Source organism: Salarias fasciatus, chromosome 18, assembly GCF_902148845.1.
Source record: "Salarias fasciatus chromosome 18, fSalaFa1.1, whole genome shotgun sequence".
Classification (NCBI taxonomy): Eukaryota; Metazoa; Chordata; class Actinopteri; order Blenniiformes; family Blenniidae; genus Salarias; species Salarias fasciatus.
In genome coordinates, this window is record NC_043762.1 from 25,962,992 (window position 1) to 25,982,928 (window position 19,937).

Consider the following 19,937-nt stretch of genomic DNA (forward strand, 5'->3'; position numbering starts at 1 on the left):
GATCTGTTCATTTAATATCTCTCAGCGGAGAACTTTCTGCAGTTTTATTTCAATCCAAAGTATTATTAGTGTACTGCATATCCAGTAAATGGAATGCAAACTTTGAGAGAAACATGATTTATAAATTAGTTCGGTGCTTGAAATGTACGACTGAAACTTCAGCTGCTTCGAGATGCAGAGTATTTCAGATTCCTCGCTTCTTAAAAAGCTGCAAAACTGACGCGGTATGCTGTGCAGTACTAATTATTTAAACCAGGGGTGTCAAACATAAGGCTCATAGGTCAGAAAATTGACATTTCATCACATGTACTCTGTGCCTAAACAAAGACAACCTTTGAATTAAAGATTATTTTGAGACTTATTTACCAGTTTGGCCCACTCAATCCAGTTGGGCTGAATGTGGCCCCTGAAATAAAATATGTTTGTCTCTCTAATTAAACCCTTTAGTAAAAAGGCGATGCTGAAACTAAGACATTTTGTAGTAACTGTACAAGGCTCATTAAAAATTTTATGCTTAAAAGATGGAAAAAAAAATCCAAGGGAAAAGAAAATAAGTGATTGTGCAACATCTCACTATTAATGAGCTTCACTGACGTGACGTGTGCGTGATAGGGTGAGTTTGAGATCCTCCAATCGCATGAGTATCATTTGGTCTCACAGTGAGATTAAACTACAAACCTGCACACACCGTAGGGTAGCACAGGTAAAGTGTGTTCTGTTTGAAAAATCTGATTCAGTAAATCTAAAACCCCTCTAAAATGACAAAGTGGACACATTTCTCCCTGATGGAGAGCTGAGTTTCACACTGGCCGACTTACTCAGACCAAAAATCCAACATTCAACTTATTATCCACAAAAGTTAAGAACAGAAAGAGGGGAAAATACTAAAAGTTCTCTAGGTTCCCATAATAGAAGCTTAGCTTATTATGCTTATGAAGAGCACTGCATGCAAAAAACTTAAAAAAAATCAGATGAGTTAAATCCAAAATGCTTAGCTATAAACTAAACTTGTTGATTAGATCACAGATTTTACACAATCAGTTCAATTTGATTTCGTCAATAGAACAGAGTCATTTCAAGGCAGTTTGATGAACAAAACCGACCGAGTCTCTGGTTGGGGTGAAGAGAAAGGTCGTACAGACACCAGGATTCAAACCAGGGCGACTCTCTGTTCAGCGTATGGTAAAATACTGTATGTCAATTATTAAATGGTGTTGCATTTTAGCTTGCATGCTGGGTTGAAACTGTGAAACATTTCTGTCTTGACTTTTTTAATGGTTGAAATAGTTTTTGGATTACATTTTCTCAAGTGGTTTGATTTTTGAGATTTTCAGTTTCGTGCTTCAGTCTGTCAAGAAGTTTGTACTAAGATACGATGCAAAAAGCCAAAAAAAAATGAATGGTCCTGAGTCAATAAAGTCCTCACTTCTTGGTTGAATTAGGAAATGTTTACTCTTTTCAAGCACAAAAATGACTTCATTTCTAATATAAAAAAATTGGCTAAACAGCCAAAGAGGGTAAAAAAAATCCTCCTGCAGAAACCCAAACATCACAGAAAACCAAGACTGAGGGCAAACAAACCCAGTGTGACAGAACCCAAACGTCTCAAACTTACATCGTTATTCCTCAAAAGTCTTTGTATCTCACTCTGAATTACAGTTTCTCTGAAAACTGTGTTTGGTCTGTGGACCAATCCATTTCAGTGTTCCAAAATTAATAAAAAAGATAGTTCCCATGGATGCGAAATGGAGAGCGAGAGAGGAGGGAGAGAGACAGAGAGAATGGCTTGTTGAAGGAGAGGTTCATGAAAGGCTGTGGTGTTTTGTTTTCCACCAGAGTGCTCTCAACCAGAGGGCTCGGAGTGCGCTGGAGAGCTGGGACACCCGCACAAAGGGAAGGAGAGGCAGGATGAAAGCAGACAGAAAGGCAGAGGAAGATTCGAGTGTGAGGGCAGCCTGATGAAAGGTTTCCTCCGGACTCGGACTGGCAGGACTTGAATGCAGACACACTGTGGGCTATTGCCTACATCGCCTTAAAGCACTGAATTCTGCTAGTTATTGGAAACTGCTTTTGTTGTTGACTTGCAAGAGATACTATCTACCAGAAAGGAGGGAAAAAAAGACTCAAGTGGGGATTGTTCCGCTGTTCCCACTTACTTTTTTTTTGTGTCGGCAAATGACTAAAGTAGAAAGAAGGAAAAGAAAAACACAATTTCTGATCTTTCTGCAATCCAACAATAACCACAAATATCTGACGAGCACTTATTGGAGTTGGCGGTGAGTTGGAGGACACTTCTATTGCAGATTCTGCACTCCTTCACGCCTTTTACTGCATAGCTTTTGTCTGTTGTCACTGCTTTTTTTAAAAACTGGTCAACATAATACACCTCCAGCTTCGACTGAAATACATGGAGGTAAGTGTTTATATATCGACGTTTCCTCAGCGCTGTGAAACACACCAATAAAGATGTCACCCACGCATGCTTTGTTTGGAGGTTCTGTGTTGATGTTTTCAATACCGCTGTCAAATGATCCACCCTTCACCTTGCTCCTGATATTCACACGTCTTCACCCAGGTGCTGAATCGGAGCTGGAACATTCTCAAAATCAATAAATCACAATCAATAGATCATATCAGCAGATTCTTCAACAATAATGGAACACATTAGTTCAAATTAACACCTACTTTACCTTGTCCATATGTATTTTTGAAATATTTAGCTCCATTTCTATCGATTATCTCTACTATTGATTGTTTTCTCCTCCAGCAAAACAGTATTTCCCCCGGCCTCTCTCCATGGCGTGGTTTGGTGGAATAAATATCTGTTGACTAATACAGATCCTCCACCTCACTGTAACCTCCACCAAACTCTCTGCAGGTGTCAAGGCTGGCGATCAATACAGGCTATTGGTGTTTACAAGGTACTTTTGCGCATTGGTGTACAGTGGTGCAACTCAATGCATCCATCCATCCATCCACGTCCATCCATCCATCCATCCATCGTTCTATTCGCCTTTCTGTCATGACGACACATCTGTCTGGACACAAAGTCAGGAAGCAGTAGATTCACCGTGAACTAAGTCGGGGTTCTTTGGTTTTGGTTCCATTTTTCTCTTGGTGCCATTGAGGGTCCAGTTCTCTTCCCTGCCATGAAGTTCCACTCCACCCCTAAACTCCCTACACTAGGAGTGTCAAACATAAGTTCTGTGGGCCAGAATCAGTCTCAAGAGGTTTGAATCCAGGCCGCCAAGCCACCAAGTGTAGGATCAAGCTTTCAAAGAAAACTTTGACTTTTTAACAAATTTCTCAAGAGTGGCGGACACAACACAAGATGGAGACCCGATGCCATGCTGTCGGGAGGATTTTGTAAAAGCATGCTTAATGCAACAGGCATAGAAGAGGGTTTGTTTTTCACAACATTTCACTCATTAAAATCAAAAGTCATCATTGTTTTGTTTTTGTGAAAATGTAGACCTCTGAGCCATGACACAGAAAAACTCCACAGGTTATTATGGGACTTTTTTACCCACTCGAGATGAAACTACCTGCCATCACACCTGTGTCACTATTACACAGATGCAGTGATCAGTTTTTGCTCTGACTGAATTAAATGTGAAATCTGGGGGTTTTTAGTTGGTTTCATTTTGATGGTTTTAAACTGATCCTCCCGTAACGTCACAGAGCCTGATCAAAGTGTAAAGCCCATGTGTGTTTTAATTATGATGGATTCTGCTGAAACTGCATTACTGCATCATGGATGCGTCGGTCAGCTGGGGGTTTCGTTCGCCTCGTCCATGATGTTGCTCTCCTTTTTCATGCGGTGGCACCAGAGGCAACTTCACCCGTTTGATTAAGAGCAGTGAAATTCAGTTAAAAGCTTCAAAAGCTTTGCGATTGAACTTTTGGGCTCTGCTGGTTCTGTTATTGACAAAGTACTCAGACTCTGGAGAGCCCCTCCAGAACAAGTGATGACATTATATAAACTGTTTCCACCGGCAGAGCAGTGCTCGGCATGCTGGGTAAACTGACCATTATGACTGCAGTTACCTTAGAAACAGGTTTCGGAGCTCCACTTTAAAAATAAATAAACAGAATTAACTCCTTGTTGTGTTGGGGCTTAATTCTGTGTTTGTTTCAGATTATAATAATGTTATTTTCGCAATGTTTGCAAAGGGTATTGAATGTGAATTAATTAATTCACTATTCAGTACATTCAACACTGAAAGTGAGCGAGATAGCAAGCCAGAGACGATATAAACGGGGGAACAAAGGCAGAATAAAGGAAATAATAAATGCATGCAAACACGCTGCTAGGTGTCAGAGCTCTGGGTTTTTTTTTTTTTGTTTTTTTTTTTTTACCAGTAAACTGTGATGACATTCCAACAACATAAATTGTAACTCTACAATGGCGGATGAGACCATGTGAAGCAGCAGCATGAGAGGATGACATGTAATAAAACCTTGACGCAACGACAGGAAAACCATTTAAAAAAAAAAAACAATCAATTTTAAAAGAGGACGGTAATAGGACAATGTAAGACATACTGCCAGCCAGGACTCTCACTGTCTCCTGGCTCAGGCCATAAACATGTTAATTTCTCTTGGTTTTAATTCTGCTGGGAGTGAGAGCTCTCGCTCCGGCTTTAACCCTTTCAAGTGGGAAAAAAAGCAGAGTCATTGAAAATGCAACTTTTTGAAAATGGTTTTCAAGGTGGATCTTTTTTGAAAACATTTTGAAAACACTTAAGATACTATGATACTATGTATGCAAAGCAGCGCACCACAGCTGTAATAAATACACTGCAAAAACTCAAAATATTTTCGGAGTTTTCAGTCAAGATGTCTCACTTGATTTAAGATAAATCCACTTAAAAATTGCATTTCAGCAAGATAGCAATGCTTTATATTACGGATAACTGTTTTACATGGTTACAGTTACCTGAGTTGATGAAGTTCCCCACTTGTTGTTCTCGTTGGACTTGAAATTTTTTTAGATCTGCTTCCAATGTCTTAGATGAAGCATTAACAAGCAAAACACACAACGAACCTGATGACTGAGTGAATCAGACTGACTGACACAGTGCTAATGTATCATCAGCACATGGCTGAGATGTTCCTGAGTTTTACAGATACTTCCTGTGAGCAGTTCTTCCTAGATAGAGACATTCGTCTGGGAGACCATATTACATTTTTGGGTTTCCACACCAGAGCAGAGCAGACTTTTCTCAGGGCCAGAACCATCCATAACAAACCCTGTGTCCGTGTGTGTGAGTGTGTGTGTGTGTGTGTGTGTGTGTGTGTGTGTGTGTGTGTGCAGATGGCTGCAGAATGCCAAAGCTAACACAACGACCAGTTTGCTTTTGTAGTGTGTGTTTGCAAACAAGTCTATAAGCTGGTTTCTGGCACAAAGCTATTTTTTTTTCTTCTTTTCTAACAGCGCACTGAGCGTCGTCGCTTCTCCGCTGATGAAATACACCCGGAAATTAGGTGATGAGCAAGGTGAGACCGTGTCAGCCACCACAAACAACGGGCAGAGAACAGCTGAGATTCTCCACAGAGGACTGCAGGGCCGGCGATAACTCTCGCTGCGAATAACCCTTCTTCCTTTTACACCACACACAGTTACATGATCCACTGTTTAACGACAGGAAACCCTGGTCCAGCTTATGGCTTGTTAAGTTTATGTTCCTGCATCTGCATTCACAACATTAATGGCAGCTTCCAGGTGAGAGAAAGAAAAAAAAAGCATTGCACTGGAGAAACTGGTTTACTGTCACAGAAACCTGCATTTAGAAATAAATGGACCCTTTCACTCTGTTTTACATATAATGCTCCTGTCTACCGTCGCTCCGCAGCACCCCCCCCCCCCCCAATGGGCTTTTATTGTAGTCTGGCTTTATATAGACATTACTCATGCATAGCAATGACTTCTCTGGACCTTAATGACTACCACTGCAATGGCTGCTGGGAGAAGTGCGCAGCAGCTGTGAAGCCTCCGCTCTCATCTGTCACCCTCTGTTTTTATCATGTCTTATCAGCGCCATATGCTGAAGTGTTGCCCACAGCGGCCGCGTGTTGCTTCCAGACCAGCGCCGTCATTTGCATTTATATTTAAATACACATTTACACATCCAAGTTGGAAAGGTGATGAAAAGCTGGTTTGCAAATAATCAGGCCGCAGCCTGAGAAGTTGGAATTTTTAGCACCCGGCGTGCGAGTTAACCCATTCACGTCCGACCGGTGGAGAGCTTTCAAGCGCGATTAGACGCCCTGGTCATACGTTTGTAATTCTACATTTATGTCCCTAAACAAAAAGTTGGGAACTGTGCGAATGTAGATTTGTTTCCAAGAGAGGAATTAAATCTATTATGGATTTTAAAATAAATCAATGAAGCCCATTTTTGACAAATCTGAACTCTTTGACATTCTGAATGCAGCAGTTTCGGAACAACCAGAAACCCTGATTTGAAAATAACAGTCAATAAATATCATGTACGGCCCACCACGTATAGGGTGTATAAATGATTCAGCCAGACTGGATGCTTTTTTCTATTCACTGAACAACTCCTGCTGGTCAATTTAAACAATCAATAAGTCATGGAAGCTATACATTCAGAGTGAACGATGCCTATAGGCCGTTCTGACGGACTGCCAGACGGAGGAGAGTGAGCGAGAGCTGCTCACCCTGAAGTTCAAAGCCTCAGCAGTGCAGACAATATCTTTATATTAATTGTTGACGGATTCCTGATCAGCTGAAGGGGAACGAGGCAAAGAGGAATCCGCTGCTGCTGATGAATGTTTGTCCAAAAGGTTGAGAGTGAAATCCATAGTGAATGCAGGACGATGCCATTAAGATGCCATTTACACTGAAGAAACTCTGAAGGCCGAGTCGGTGCTGTTTGTTTCTGTAATGAAACCACAGACATGCAGAGAACAATACACTAAACATGGACTTTCTGTGGACGCACAAAGAAGTTAGACAGTCAACTCTAAAACTGTGAAGTCCAGGGGAATCTGGACGGGGAGTCACGACCCTCCAGAGGATAATACTCTAACATGGCTTTAAGGGTCACAGAGACACAGACTATCCCATCAGCCATCAGGGTTACAGCAGCAGGTGCCTGGGATCTGCTGGAGTCCTCCCAGCTCTCTGCAGGACGGATGAACGGAAACTGAGAAGAGTTTGAGAAATCAAGGCCTATTAAATACGAACAAAATTCAAAGGAGATCCTCAGGTTCCTGCACTGACGCAAATATTTCCACCCACAGCCTGTGGCTCAGACACACGGATCATGAGAGCAGCAGGGCTGAGATGTCCCAGATTAAGGATTACACAAACAGGACCCCCTGCCGTTTGAGCAGCGGTGGTGGCGGTAGAGCCGAGCGAGTAGAGACTTCTGGAACGACGGGTTTCCACTTTCTCTGACCAGACCGCTGAATGGCGGCGATCACCAACTGGAGCGCACGAGAGATCTCTGAAAATTAGACTGAATAAATATTGGGAAATTTGAGGACTGTGGATGCAGAGAAAACTCTTTAAACAGGAGGAGAGACAAGTATTCATTAAGAAGAGCAGGAATAGGACGTGTGGAAGCAGATCTCACCCATAAACTCCACAAACAACGTTCATTTCCAAACACATGAACTGGAGGGAGAAGCTGCTGCAACCACTTCAGACTTCTTAATCATTTGAAGTTTCCATGGAAATAATCACGGTACATGTGATGTTTATTCAGCGCCGTGCGTAGGTTGTGACATTTTTTTGTTTAATAAAACAAAGTATGAGTCCGCTGTTGCTTCTCTCCGACTCACTGATATATATTTTTTATTGGCATGTAGGTGTGGAACACGGAGGGGGAAGTGATCGTAAAAGCTGGCAGATGTTAAAACATCCAGGCGGTGAAATATGAGCGCGGTGTCACTTTAACATGGGCCAGCTCATAACTCGCCTCATTCTGATTCAAGGATTATATTTAATTTTGGAGCGACTCCAGCTGCTTCAGCAGGCCAGGGCTTGACCTACATCTTATATGGCGTTTGATATCTGATCTTTAATCCAGAAAAAAAAAAATAAAAAAGAGAGAGAGAGAGAGAGAGAGAGAGAAGCATGCCCCGGAGGATGAAAGCGTTCAAAAGAATGGCATATCACTCACCTGGCTGACTGCCTCGCATCCTCAGCCTCCGACATGAACTCCACCTAATTGACTTTTCCCTTAATGTTGTTGTTGCATGCTGTCGCACGCAGAGCTGCGCCCTGATTTTGACTTCACATTACGTTAATTCCTTTTAAGGATGGAGGAAGCAGTAATTACGACTAAGCTACTTTATCCAAACAAATTAAGCCCCAACATCTGTGCCTACACCAGAGTCGCTGTCAATAATGCGCGTGTGTGTGTGTGTGTGTGTGTGTGTGTGTGTGTGTGTGTGTGGTTCCACGCGCCGTAGCGATACATGATGTCGGAGTAAGATTGAATTTCTACATTTTTTTCAACCGATTGCTTGATCCCCAGGTTGCGAAACACATTGCGCGTGTCGGAGAAACAATTAGAGGGAGAGCTGAAGGCTGAGTTGAGTTGAAGTCGGGGTGAATGAGATGTGCAGCGAGAGGGGAGGAACAAAACTAACAAGACAACAAGAGGATGGATGTGTCGGGGGCCAAGAGATGAATCCACTTCCGCATCGGCTGCTGAACGCTGTTTCCACTCTAGCATACGTGCAGAGGGAGCTGCGGTGCCAGGGGTCAGAAAAACAAACAATTCTTTTAAAAGCTTTTGTGCAGGTGGAAAAACAAAGAGGTTTGAAGTCAGACATCTCATCAATGTGAATGAAGTGTGGCTCAAACGGCGACTGATTTCTATTGTTAATGCAGCTGAGACCCGAGCTGCGATGTGAAGGCAGGATACCTCTCCAGGATGCTGAAAGCAGCAGTCATCAGCGTGTTTGGGACGGTCAGACTGTCTGATCAGCACGCCTCCTAACCTCATAACCATCATACTTTACTGTGCAATTCTCTTCCGCAATACTGATTTTCTACCATGTGCAACTGAGTAAATTTCGACCAGATGAGCATTGTGCTGTAACTACTGTTCAAATGTTTCTATTTCATTATTATTGCTTTTCTTTCGTTGCTCCAGTTTGTGCACTGTTCCCTTCAGTTTGTTTAGTCTCTGTGTGACTATCCTCTATGCTGCTACAATACTTGCAATTTTTCACTTCTGATATTTATTATATCACTATTAAAGGTGATCGAATCTAATTATCAGTGTTTTTGCTCATAAAATGAACTTTATGTTGAATCTTTGGTTGTAGTTGTTGAGATGGATTCAGTGGAAGGCAGCTGTCTTAGTATCAGGTTGAGTTTGCTGTAGATGAGGCAGCAGCCTCACTTCTTGCCACATGGATGCTATCGGGCCCCTGAAGATAGAAATTGAAACTGAAGACAAAAACTAATGATTTCTTATTTCTTTTGTAAGCGAATGTAAATCGCTGCTTCACTTCGACTCAAAAACAGAGATCAGAGGTGAGTGATGAAAAACAAGGTTTTCTTTAAATCTGTTCTGGACGCTTTAAGATGAAATCTGCTCTCATGTGTTTCCGGAGCCGGAACACGACCCTCTGTTACATGTGGCAGAGCTTTTTGTTGAGGTTTGACGGTTTAATCTTACTGTTAGTTTTAACACGTCCACCACCGTCCGGCTTCACTGAGTCCAATTTTTACTCTGAAATTTAAATATTGCACAACTATTAATGTCAAAACGATTTTTATGTAAAACCTGGCGACAGGCTTAGAGATAAAAAAAAGTGTGTTTTTGTGTTGCAGGAGAGCGAAGTCAGCTTTACGCTTTACGAGACCAAACTGAAGATCAAATTATCCTCCAGTACAAGTCATCTGTCTTGTGCTTTCTTAGCTTGACGCCGACACTGTGACAGTTCTTTGTGTCCATTAGGAGCAACAACTTACCTGTGTGTGTGTGTGTGCTGTTTGCGTGTGTGTGCTCGACTCAGCTAAGAGCCTGTGATGTTTAGTTACCGCACTCCCCTGAGCTCGCCACTTATTTATAACAGGCTCATCATTGTTTTTTCAGCGGAAAAGGAAAAGTGCAAATGATGTGGTAAAGCGTGTGCGGCGCTGCAGCGCTCGCTCTGCGTCCCGCCGTTCCTCCCTCTGAAGTCTGACGGCTTTCTGCGGGTTTCCCTTCCACCTCGGGTTTGAAGCTCCTCTCTGGAAATGTTGCCGTCTGCAAAGTTTCCAATCCGACGCTTCCCTTGTTACGTTGTTAAATCAAGCAAAGAGCGCCGTTTTAATCTGTGAACCACTTTGTGCATGAGAGTTTAAGAAAACTGAAGAAAAAAATAAAAGTCAAAAGGTGAAGAAAGGGAAGGCAGCGAAGAGAATTGAAGAGTTTTGTTTCCCCATGGGAGGATTTGTGTGGAATACGAAAAACTGGATATGAGAGAAACATGAAAAACAAAAGGCCAAGCGGAAGCTGCTGCTTGTGATATCAATTTGTTGCATTACTGTTAAAGTGTAAATCTGAGAGAGGATTTTATGACAGTGTGTTTATTTGGTTTCATCCAACGAATGATGTTCGAACCCCTGAAAAAAAAAGGGAAAACAGTTGTGTTTTGTATCTGTTAGTGTACTTTATGTCTTGCTCTGAGTTGTTTAAATGTTACTGTTGTTCTCTTCAACAGATGAGAGGCCTCCGTTTCCTGCAGTGCACTGTTCTCTACACGCATATGTGTGTTTCTCTCTTTCAAGGAACCGGTCTGAAAAGAATCAGTGGAATTTAATTTAATAGATGTTTTTTTTTCCCTGAACAAACACATTTGAAAAAAATAAACGGAATGTAAATACAATCAAGACAAAGAGCTGCAGTGCAAAACCCTGATGGGAAAAGGTGAGATATTTACAGACACGTATATCCTGCAAAACCAGCTTGCCTCCTTTAATGCTTTATTATTGCAGATAGATCCTAAAATCCATGAACAACAAAACCTGCCATGATGAAATTCTCTGCGATGTCCAGCACCGGCGGGAACTGGACACGGTGTGAGATCAAATACGCCTCGCGTGTAATTGTTGGAGTTGAATTAATCACGATGAGAGAGAGATTTTATTCCTCCTGTGAAACAAATTAATCAGCAGAAAGGGGGAAGAGTTAGATGGAAGGAGGAGCGCTCTCCGTTTCTGCTCTGGTTTGTTGTTTGACTGTCAATTTCAGCACTGCTGATCTGTTAACGTGCTTTTTTTTAAAAATCCCTGCTCCTTCTTTCAAAATCTGAAACGCTTCTTCCATCGAGATAGAGCATTGCTGTTTGACCCTTTCCACAAATCTTCCTGTATCTCACACAAACAGCAGAAAGAGCAAACGAAAGCTCCGACTCTGAAGCAGACCTTTGAATGTTTGACCGACCTCTGACCTCTCAATTCAAGGATATACTCACTGCTACGTCTTTTTACCTTCAGGTCTTCGATCAATAACCTGAGACTTTTCACCAAGGAAGGAATCTGGATTTTAAACCAATAAAAAAGAGTTAATTTTTTAAGATTTTTAAAAAGGCCTCCACATCTCGAACGTATTCCTCCAGGTAACAGATTTTGCTGATCGAGAAACTTATTTCAACATAACAGTGAAACAATCTAGTTGAATCCGTACGCTCAAGCACCAAGTTGAAGAGTGTCGGTATGTAAATCGCTGTTTAATCAAGCCAGATGTGATAGAATTTAATGTAATGTGTGGTGGATTTGTGGTCTCTTCGGTGGATTGTGGTGGAGGAGTGCTATGAATCAGTAGGTAAAACGCTGAACACATCTGAGAGTAACTTATCTTCTCTGATGACTTTCACACGAGTATCTGTTCCAATCCCCCAGAACCCCGCTGAACACAACCCAGCAGAGAACAGGACCCCCGTTTGGTCAAGGTCGCAAATCAATGTGTTGTGAGAAATAGTCATCTTTGTTTGAAAACTGTCAAAAACATATGATTTAATGTTCTTTGAAAAAAAGAGAAAACTCAGAAAGAAGAAATAACTTTTTAACAAATCAGACTCAAATGTTCCAGTCAAAACAGTCAAAGGTTGCACAAAGAAGAATCTAAAATCACAGACCTTAATTCCAAAAGGTTTCCGTAGAGCTGTAAAAACCTCTATCAGGGCCAAAGTCTGACAAATCATGAACATGATAAGAGCTGGGATGTAGCGATGAGACAAGACAGACCAGCAGCAGACCACACACAGCCCTCACACTGCGGGCCGGCGGTGATCGATATGCAGCTGATAACCATAAAGGAAGGAATCGTTGTCGTCAGAAACCGGAGCACACGTCCAGGCTGCTGGGACGGGCTCCAGCTTCCTGGAAATACAGGTAAATGTAAGCATAGCCAGCAGACAATGAGCCTGATAGCCAACGCTATTAGACAGCCCTGATAATGCCTTGCCTAATGGTCATATTGACACATGTAAATATCACAGAATGAGAAAATGAGGACATTGTGCTTTGTTGTGTGACCACCTTCCCTCCAGTGTGGCGTTATGAGTCTGATTAGTCCGTGTGGAATACTGTGGGACTGGATGACATTTGCAAAAAGCAATCAGTCAAACTCTATAATGTAAATTTATGGTAATGAGCCCAGTCCAAATATAAATTTAGCTGATTGATAGACGGTTCGGTTGATGATTTATAAATGCATTTATAAAAGTGTTAGGCCATCGGGGGAAAAGAGTGGGACGGACTGAAGCGACAGCAGGTGAACCGAAAGTCTCCTCCTCTGAGTCTGGTTCTACAGGTTTGTTCCTGTTTAAGGATTTTTTTTTTCTTTTCCACCATAGAATTAATATTTGTTTCTCGGTGAAAGTGCCTTGAAATGACTGTGTGCAATCGGAGCGATATAAATAAAATGGAAGTAAATTGAACCTACTCTATTGGAGCTGTGATACACAAAGCAGAAGAACTATCCCTGGATTAATCACAAATCCATAAATCCCCTCGAGGAAAAAGCTTCTACTCATTTATCCATAGTTTTTGTGGGATGTGGAGGCCAGCCTCGTTCAGCTGCTCCTGGGGGCTGATGGAGGTCCAGGGTCTTTGCTCCAGGATCCACAGAGGTGACCTGTGGGATTCAAACCTGCGAACGTCCACTTCTCTAACCTCGGGGCAATCAAATACTTCAGCTTAAAGATGAAAAATCCATTTTAAGTGGTAAATGCCACCAAATGCTTACATTAAACTTTTGTTCTCTGCCTTTCTGCAGAGTTTTCCAACCTTTAATGTGCTTCTTTTCATGCACATTTTGTATGAACACCGAGTAACTAGTTACTTGATAAAGAATCTCTTGTTTAATTTTCTGCCTCCATGTTTTTTGTCCTAATAAAGAGCACAGCTGTGTTGTTTTATCTGCGCTGTCTGCAGCGGGCGGATCAATCTGATGACTGATTCACTCATTAGTTTCACCTGAAGCGATATCAGTCGGGGGAAGAGCTGTGTGATCGCCGTTATTCTGGCCTGTTTGACTTATTAAAATTTGATATTTTCGGCTCCGTGCGCTCCTGTGAGGACCATGTAATTTTTCAGCAGTCATTAGCGGGACGTTAAAGGACTGCTAATGTCTTCTGCTGGAAATAAATGAACTTCGGGAGCATCAACAGCAGAGTTCGAGTGTGTATATATTATCATGGATCAAGTGAACGACATGGACCGACTCTTGCACGTTTATTTTTAACATCACACCTATGAGTGAAACTGGAGTTTCCACTGTTTTATACGTTTTCTGTCTTCACATCTTGTGAGCGTCTGTTCTGGACACTGACTGGTCGAAGGCTGACTGTCCATCATTACAGCAGCATCGTCTGAGGTCAGAATAAATGAAATGAGTGATGTTAATATGACTAAGTACAAGGCTGAAAGGTGACTATATGCATGCAGAATGGATCAACTGTTAAAAAAACAGCTGCACCACAGTACGATCGCCCGTAACCCAAAGAAAAGAAGAAGACAGCGAAGTGCAGTGAGCGCAGTTTTGACTAATTGATGTTACTTTGATGGTTAACGAGTCAACTTGTCAAATTCATTCAGTCTGAGTCAAACGGGCCTCCGTCTTTGCAGGGTTTTCAGAGAGGCACCCGGTTGGAGAGATGTGCAGATCAGTGCATTCTGATTGTGTTCACACATCAGATGTCAGCAGCCCTTCAGGAAGCGGGCTTGTACAACACGCCCAGGATTATTTTGCAGGTGATGATTCAATTGACTGCGGATCAAAGAGCTCCTGCGCTGTATTCTGTTGCCTCAGTCAGACCTGCAGCGCTGGCACTCAAGTAATCATTTTTCTGTCTATTCTCCAGTGGAGCTGTATATTTAATTTTTCTCTTTACGATTCCACCTCCTCTCTTTATCCTCCTCTCTCTTAATCTCTCGCCTTTTCTCTTTGATGCCATTAAAGTCAGCTCTGCTGAGACGTGTAGCTCTGTCAATAGAAACACTGCCAAATCAGATGTACCCGGGGACTCCAGGAAGCTCCCTGTGATCTCCCGCTTCAGATCAGGCCTTCGCAAGGAGACGGCACAATAAACAGAGAATGTGATCCGCACGGAACGCGCTGCAGCTCCGGTTTGATCGCACAATGAAAAAAAGATGGCGATGATCTGAAATTTCCACTTCCCTCCTCATCTTGATCTTTTTTGCCTCATTTGAGTGAAGCGACTCATTCCAGACACATGAAGGATGAAGAGCGAGGCGCGGATGACTCCGGTTCACCTCCATCTAGCATGCTCTTTGTTTTTCCCTCTCGCCTTGAGCTGCGGCAAACCGAAGGTTGATCTTTGCCGCTTCATCAAAGACACAAACCGGGTGACACGATTCAGGCTCTCTCCCCATGACAAAAGCGACATTTTTGCAGCGAGTGGCATTTGGCGAAAGTGACAGCGCGGCCATCGCTGTGTTAAAACATTAATGACCTTTTCCGATCGTCACTCAACTGTTCCGCGGCGTGACTCATGATTTTCCACGGCGTCGAGGCGGAGGCTTGCAGCGGCGGCGCGAATATCACCGAGACATTTAAGCCAAGCAGTCAGAAATCTACAACAAGCCTGCTATTAGAGCAACACTCAGCACAGAGGGGGACAATGGAGCTGTCAGGGCTCCTCATACGCCGAACAACCGGCAATTAAAAGAAACAGATGTTTCTTCAAACAAGCTATAGATAAAATCACTGAACTGATTGGTTTGTGTTTGCTTAGCGTTGGCTCTGAGAGAGGAACAGTGGAGCCTCTTTCAGAGAGATTGTTCTGCTTCTAAGCCTGTTTGACTTCGAATGGTTCCACCACCTTCATGTTTTCTCAGATCAGTCAGTGTTTCCATTTTATTCCAGGAATAATATTCTCCTGAATTGGTCAATTAAGTCCTTTTGCACCAGAACTTCACCAAACACCGCAGACATACGGCCGCTGCTGAGACTGGCTCAGAGTGTGTTGGTGAAGATGTCGGCCCATAAAGCTTCCAAACTCATCTCCTGTCAGCTTGACCACAGCTGCTGGCATTTTTTGTTGAGGTCCCGTTTATACGACAACGTTTCAGGTTAAAACACCGTCTTTCAACAGTTTTAAACTGTTGTGTTTTCAGTGGCTTCAGAGTATCGGTGTCACGTAAACGGACACCCAGAATGCAAGAAAAGTTTTCAGCTTGGGGTGGCGTTCTGTTCAGAAACTCATTCTTCCATCCAGGAACTTATTTATGATGGTCGTCACACAAAGAAAAATCAAGATGAAAACCTGTGTTTTAGCGCGCTCAGGAGTCGGACTCCCGTCACGAGGATCAGGTTTCTTTCAGAACTTCATTCCTGGTGTCAACAAGATGGTGTAGTTGTGTTTTTCTAGATATGAAAACATGATTTGATTTGTTAAACGCTCCTGTTCACTTTATATATCCCATGTTGGATTGTGACTTTGGCTTTTTAACTGCAGCCATCTTGTATATAGGATATAACTGACATATACAGTAGGTATCAGGACCAACCTGATTGTTTATATAATAAAGTTTCCAAAAAACTGTACAGTTTTGATATTCACCAATAAATCAAACCATGCACATTTGAACTAGCTTGTTTTATTTTTTTTCTTTCTATTTCAAGACTCAATATTGTATTTTTTTTCACTCTGTGCTAAATTTAGTCAGTAATGGGCAGAAATTAGGGCTCCACAATGTGTAAAGCATATTATGCAGTTTCTCTCCTCAAATCACAGGATATTATTTGGTGAAAGGAGCACAGCTCCAGCAGATGATTTGAACAGCGTGGCACTGGAATGATTGGGTGGTTTGGAAGAGAACAGTTTCTGCTCCGACAATGAAAACAATCGGAGCAGGTCTCATTCGGAGCGCTCCGGACCGGACGGGCGCTCACGCAGCTGCAGTCGGCAGCCGGATGCTGCTTTTTCACACGAAGAGATGATTTCACTGCTGTTTGGATATTGAAGAAAGAACTTTTACAATATTGTGAAGCTTTTAATCCATGACTGTCATGTCTTATTTGTCTACCAACAGTTATCTTAGCTGTTACACTGGAGGTTTGCGTCAAAGTTTATTTTATCATTGCTTTTCTTCATCCCTGTTGAAATTATTAATATCCTGAGCATCAGTGGAAAAACAATTTAGGACTGCCGTGGCGATCAGGCACAGCAATTTTAGAAAAGTTTTCCAATAATTCCACAACCTGTTTCCATAAAGTCCCATTTTCAGTGGCTCTGAACTCTGTTGCTGTGGAAACGAACCCAAAATGCAATGAAAATCGAGCTTTTTCATTTGAAGACATTGTAAAAAAAACAGGGCCCTAAAATCTTCAAGTCATTCACACACAAAATGCATGTGGACTGAAAGCAAGCACGCATTTTAAGCTCAATATGACTGTGAACTTCTTTTTTTTTTTTTAACATCAGGCCTCACCATTGTTATCTATGTTTGACTGTCACGAAACATCGACTTAAACAAATCACCAAAACCTTAAAGGCCGTCTGAGGGACGTGTCGGATGAGTGCCTGATCGCACAGTTCATTTCTTTAAACGGGCGTTCTGCTTTCTGCTGTCTGATAAGGCGGGACACTTTCGCACGTCTCGTGAAGAGCGTCCCTCAACGGGTCAGACTGATACGACGATCAGGAAGCTAACAAGTTCAATACAGAAGCGTGCATCAAAAAATAATATCAGATTTCTTGTTTACCCAATTATAAGACGGGCAAAGACAGCCCCGATCCCTCGGTAATCTGTTTTATTCTGAAGTGGCCTTCAAATCATGAAACTCCCGCCAGGAGAAACGGCAGAGCGCAGCCCAGATGGACATGCCGGATGCTTTCTGCCTACCAACCAGATAAACAAGGCATTCTGATTGTCTGGAACCCGGAGCAGTCGTATTTATGTCATCGTCGCTGGAGTCTGACAATAGAGCCATTCTTAGATTTCAATGGCACAGCTTGGAAACACGGCGCTCATCAGAGTTGTGTTATTCTTACTTTCTGGGGCCATCTGGATGAGAGCTTTATGGAATGGTACTGCTGACACTAATTTCCTTCAGTGTGGTCATCCATCTGCTGCCATGTTTAATGTTTCCTCTGTGATTTTATCTCCGTATAAGTCAGAGAAAGTTTCCAACACATGAAGAGGCAGGCACTGCGCGATGAGCACCGTATTCAGACATTCTTCATTAGTGGCGTCTAAACTTCATCACAGTGGAATTTCATCTGGAAGACCGACACGAGGACACGACCGACCAGCTTTATCAGATCCATCTTCCCAGCAGAGCAGCAGCAGTTTGAGTCAGGGCTCCGACTCACATCTGGATCAAGACATTGTATTGTTGTCTGAATACAGTTTAAGTGGTTTGAGTTTGATATATTTAAATCAATTATGACCTTTGAATTTATTGGAAAAATAATCATATGCACACAAATTAACGTAATAACGAAAACCCTTGTTAAAATGATGCCGATGCTTTTTTCTTGGCTTGTTGTCCAACTACAAGAGATATTTTTCATAATCCAGACAATTGTCTGTTCTTTATTAGCAGTTTATGTGATTCTTTTAGTTTCATTTCATTAATCAAATGAATTAAACTGAGCTGCAAATTGATAGTTTAGCGGCTTCACTGATTTCATGACCTTTAGTTTGGTACTTCTCCCTCGCTGTGGGGAAGAGCTATAATTACTTACACTATTATAATTACTAACCTATTACCAAAACAGTCGGGACGCTTTATATATGCACATAAATTTGAGAGCAGTTGTGTGTTTTTTGAAAAAAAAAAGTAGAAAGACTGTTAATGTGTTCGGTGTCAGAAATGCATTTAGAATATTCAGATGTGAAAACAAACAGTACGGACGTTGAAGTTGAATGATGTTGAGCCCGTCTCTGAGGGCCAGGCTTTAAACTTTCTCTTCCAGAGCTGCTCGAAACGCCACTGGGAGGCCGGAAAATCCTCTGGTGCACACAAAAGCAGCTTGATCCACTGGGTTTGCGAGCAGATTTCATGTCCAATTCACATAAACATTGACAAATGAATGAACCGGCAGAGGCCTCCGCTGTGTATTGTGTGTTTTTTTGAGGCTCATCAAAGGAAAACTATTTTAAATTTGTCTGACATGAATGCACAAAATGTTAAATCAGATTTCAGTATTGACTTCTGAAATCCTCTTTCCCGTCGAAGGCCACTCGGCAGTGGAGCGGTTCGCAGTTGGCCCACCTGTGTGGAGCTTCACCGTAACCTGAAGGCCCTCTTTACGTGTTTTCACTGAGACAGCAAGGTTCTGTTGCATTTCGGCTGTTTAAAAATTTGTCGGGAGTCGAGGAAAACTTTTTGAAAGCAGCCTGCAGAGTCATTTCAATTTCAGAAGAAAATTCTTTGCAACGTTTTAAGCGAGTCGTGGATTCAGTTTAAGATCATGGCTTCTAAACTGAGTCTGTGTAATTGTTCTTTCTTCTTTCTTTTTTTATTTTTTTTGTTGTTTGACTGGTTCTAACTGCAGCTGCTGCTCCACTCTTTTTTGCTCCAAGTAATAATGTACTCGACGCTGCCTGGACGGCGAGAACGGCGCCGTAATTGCTACATTGGTTTAATTACACCCACGTTTGTAGTTGTAAGCACAACTGTGCTGGAACGGGGCAACTTAAGCTGGTTGTTGAATTACAGCGTCGAGGGTTTGGTGAAAAATAAAAACGCTGCTTTGGAGAAAACAGCAGACTTCACTCAAACCGCCTCAGATCTGCAGTTTCACACAACAGGTACCAAATGTCTCTTCTTTTGGAAATTTGGCCAGAATATCTAATTGCCCCAGTTTGTCTGAAGCGGGTAATAAAAGTAAATAACTCATGTTTAATTAGTACTGACAATAACAACTGATGTTCTGACGGATTATATGATAATTCACCAACCCTCTGAACCACGAGCCAAACCTCTGAAGAGTTTCAGCTTGCCAAGTTATTGAATCTGACACAGCAGACACACACACACACACACACACACAGTTTTTTGATTAACCAAAACAACTGGCAAGCGCCAAAGCTAGAGAGGGAAATATTCCCTTTTATGCTCAATTAACTGTATTTTAATTAAAACCAAAAATCTTTACTTCAGTAACTTCAGCCTTTTTTTTTCCCACAGACTCAACAGTGCTTTCATGCACAAACATGAAATAAAAAAAGTCAAACTTTGAGAAATCATTTCAAAAAGGCTCAAAATATGTAATTGAGTAGCCACTCAGAGAATAACTAACAGTGTCCTATTCAAGCTTTTCAGTCACTTATTCAAACATTAATCATGAGGTTGTCATAATAGTCAGAACATTTCATTAAAAGCCATTTTCAACATGCAAACATATGACATTAGAAGTGCAACTCCTGAAAAAGTGTCTCCAAAAAAGCTCAATTATATAGATTTAGATGGAGATCATCCTGGGTG